We start from the raw sequence: 4,431 nt of genomic DNA on the forward strand, positions 1-4,431 counted from the left end.
CACGTGAGCCGGTGCTTGGTTTTGAATCCGACTCGTACCCAAGTACTAGGCCACGTCGTTATGTGAAGCCGACTCGAACTGGGCTATGCCCCGGCGCCGTGCGCACGACTATATATAGGGCAACGGGCACCGCATCGGCTGGGTCATCGAGCCAGCTCCCACACCTTACGCGGCGATCGAACCGAGTGGAGTCTCTCAGCCCAAATCGCGCCATGGCGACGTCCCTGCCGTGCCTCGTCCTCAACTACGGCGACAAGCGGCCGAAGAAGCTGTACGGCGCCTCCGACGGCGAGTACCGGCCGTGCGAGATCGGCCCGCTGCTAGCCAACCGAAACTGGGTCACCGCGCAGGGCTGGGTGCTCGCCTGGGACCCTGACACCTCCGCCACCTTTCTGTGGGACCCACAGGATCCAGAGCGCGGCCAGGTTGAGCTGCCGCCGTTGGCGCAAGCTCCACCGTTGGGTTCTGAATGCGTGTTGTCCGGTGATCCCGCCGGCCCCGGGGGCTGCACGGTGGTCCTGGCCGAGCCATGCGAGAGCACCGTCCTATGATACTGCCACGCCGGTTCGACCACGTCGGAGTGGGTCAGGCATGAGTATGATCTTGGAGGCAGCTGGGCCGTACTCGGAGAATACCGGGAGTGGATTAAGGAGCACATATCTGGGCTCGTGGCATCCGGTGGCAAGTTCTACTACCCAGTATCGGACAAGGATGAGTGCGGTGTGCTCGAGTTCTCGCCGGAGCCGGTCTTCAGCACCGTGGCGACCAAGGGGGTCGAGCTCACCTTACCTCCGAACGGGGAAGTGTGTCTGCATTGGAACCACTTAATCTTCGACCTAGACGGCGAGCTCCACGCGTTGTGCATCTTCTTTGCCGGTCTAGACACCAACAAGGTCGCGGACATCACCGTCTACAAGATGGATTTTGCCGGGTCCAGATGTGCTAAGGTGGACAACATCGGTGATCGGGCAATACTTGCTAGCGCGAGCAACCATGCCGTGGGATGGTGTTCGGCTAGCAAGTTTGGGTTGCTACCTAACAGCGTGTATTGGATGAGCCGATACGACAAATTCTTGCACGTGTATGACATCGAAACAAACACCGAGGAATTGCGGGTATGTGAAGATGCCGCAAAACTTTCGAGGCAGCCATTTTGGCTGATACCTGCACATCATCCATAAAAAGATTTGGTTTTTTAAACGGAGGCAAAAGATTTGTTCCATCCATTAATCAAGCAGAAAGAGTTAATTGATGAACACCAGGCAAAAATCATCACAAATCGTTGAGTGACACACACAAGATACCTACGCACGTCACTTCAAAAAGGACCTCATCGAGACAGCACAACAACATCGTCGTCATCACTTCTTCCATAGAGGCGTCATTGCCATCTCAAACTCTAAGAAAGGACTCCGACTTCTCCATAAACGATCATCAAACCAACCCACACTGAATAGGCGGTGTGGAGACACATGAAGATCAACGCCATACCTCACCCACAGCGACATGACAGCACAACTCCTACACCAACGAAGAGCTATGAAGGAGAACCAAGCAAGGCGAAAAGATCAGATCACACTATTGGCTCTATTGTCGCAAAATCATGCACTAAAGTATTTTTTTTCACCGCTTTTACATATAGCTGATGATGAAATGAAATAAAAGGTTTGTTTATATGAAAAAATATATGCAATTATATTGTAACAATTATAATGCTTCAAGCTTATGACTGGTGATGAATAAAATGTCTGTTTATATGTAAAATAATACTGTAACATTTGTAATGCTTGAGATCAAATTGTAGTTTGATCAATTCAATGCCTCCTTACCTCTTTGTAGTAGAAGTTTCACATGCAAGGAAAAATAGTTTGCACGAGCTTCCCCTTGACTGTACAAGTTAGTATGTACATTTTCCTTTATATCTTATGAAGTTCCTAATTCGGTTACATGTATCACAAATGTGTTCTAAAATAATACAAATTTTCCATACATTTAACCCGATACTATGTGCTGGTTGTGTGGTCATATTGTTGTGGCTGACATAAGTGTTATCATTGTAAAACTTTATCACCTATTAGCTGAGGCCTACAGTGTTATCATTTAACCTGATTGTCGCCCGCCACGAACCAAGCTTTCTCGACTCGATGTTCTTCTTATAAAATATTTCTTAGCTCCACCATATCTCAGCTCCATCGATGGTTCCTTATAATCCAGAGTTATGTTCAAACATTCAGACGGTACATGGGGCTAGCATGCTTGAATCTCTATATCACCGTGTGTCATTCATGGCGTGACTAAGAGCAAGTATAATAGGGTGACGTATGCAGGCTATAAGAGATGTCACATTAGATTTTTACCTAGTTGGAGAAGAGCGAAGAGGAGAGAGCGGTTGTAGATTTATAGCCAGTCGTAGCATGGACTCCAACATCCTTTGTGAGAGAAAAAGATGAACCATATATTAATGGCATAACATACAAGTATGACTAACAATTATATGAGTAGACTATAGATGACGTGGCAACTTCATATAACCGGTTATTGGCTATACTATTAACCTTGCTCTGAACCAAATATGCTGCCACGACCAATCGGTTACACTAGGATCGAGGCAGCACGTGCGCTTCACCTACTGGGCTGCTAGATCAAATCAGAGGCGACAAAGTGACTACTCCCTCCTTCCATGTATATAGGGCCTAATACGTTTTTTGAGGCTAACTTTGACCAAGTGTTAGAGCAATAATATATGACATGCAAGTTACACAAAGCATAACGTCAAATTCATACGTGAAAGAAACTTCCAATGATATAATTTTCACATTATACATTTCATGTATTATTAATCTTATTAATAGTTAAATTAAAAAGGTTTTGAAAAACGCATTAGACCCTATATAGATGGAAGGAGGGAGTAGTTACATCACCGTTCAAAATTTGAGCTACTACGCCAGTAGCGGAGCTAGCCCACTCGGACAGGGTGGACCAAGAGTGTGAACTGTTCATATAATTATTATTATCTTTTCATTTTTTTAATCCTGCAACCCTAGATGGCCTAAGGCTAGTCATGGTGGGAGTAATTTAGGTAGTAACATAACGCATTTCAAGAAATGTTTGCTTATGTGGCAAGTAGTTAATGAGAAGTGGTAACATAATATGTTACTGCAACATAGCACTTTTCAAGACAAGATGAATCTACAAGCTATTAAATGAAGCCACATATGACACTGCTACTATGTTACTTTGCACTATGAAGGTAGTAACTTAAACTAGTGTCATATGCATGACACTAGTATAAGTTACTCCCCACTATGACTAGCCTAATCGTAGGATGGGTCATGGCCCACCGGGCCACCCCTAGCTGTACCATAGCTACTAGGTCCCACCTCATGCACGCCACATGTTCATCATGAAATAAAAGTTGACCGTTCGGTCAGGGGAGATGCTACGATTAAAAATAAAGTATGTCACAACTATTCCCTTCGTTTCTAAATATTTGTTTCTTTAGAGATTTCAAATGAACTGCCACATACGAATATATATAGACATATTTTAAAGTGTAAATTTACTCATTTTGCTTCATATGTAATTATTTGTTGAAATTCCTAGAAAAACAAATATTTAGGAACGAAGAGATAGAAGACAAAGCATCCAGACTTGAGTTCACAGGGAAGAGCATCCACAATGTATCATTCTGCTGCCTCTATACCTGCCTCTAAGCCCTTAGAGGCTGTCGCGATACACTGCTGGACCGAGCCTCTAGGAAAAATTCTCTAGCGTCGCCTCTAACACAAGATGCTGCCTCTAAGCCATTTCTTTGCATTAAAATAATCCCCTGACCCTACTTATAATCCATGTAGTCCATTTATTACTTATTTAGGGTCATATATGCCTAGATATGCATGTGTCGAGGGACCCATACTTGGTGATGGCTTCACAAGACGTGCCACCTCTAGTTTCCTAAGACGAATCTCTATTCAACATGGCAATCCTATCAAACTTGGGGAAGAAAAAAATGAAGAGACACATTCAACAAGCACTCAAAATCTATGACCACTTCTCTATTCCTATATACTAGTATGTATACACGTGCAATGCATGTCTTAACAGTATTGTTCTTATGATTCTAGTAAAAGAAAAAAAACATATAGTACTTTGTAATGAATTCAGAGCAAAAATAAATATTGTTGGTGTATGCATGCACAAATGAAGTAATAAAAAAATGGTAATTGGCATGATACAATGCCTATGGCCTAGTGACACCCAAAAATTTCCATGGGGAAAAAATTGAAGATTTACGTGGTGGAACCCACTAATTATTTGCTTTTGTTTATCCTCCTAGACAATACATCTCTCGTACTCGGCCAAGGGCGGAGCCAGGATTTAGATATGAGGGAGGAGAAAAGTCAATGTTCACAAAAGTTATGGAACATCAGG

The 4,431-nt window shown here is 43.8% G+C and overlaps 1 pseudogene; it reads left to right on the forward strand.

The window, feature by feature from the left end:
• Window positions 1-212: 212 nt before the first annotated feature.
• On the forward strand, window positions 213-1,181 carry LOC147966361 (uncharacterized; annotated as a pseudogene).
• Window positions 1,182-4,431: the final 3,250 nt, after the last annotated feature.

The sequence above is a fragment of the Triticum urartu genome, chromosome 6A, assembly GCF_056163025.1.
Source record: "Triticum urartu cultivar PI428250 chromosome 6A, HENAU_Tu73, whole genome shotgun sequence".
Lineage (NCBI taxonomy): Eukaryota > Viridiplantae > Streptophyta > Magnoliopsida > Poales > Poaceae > Triticum > Triticum urartu.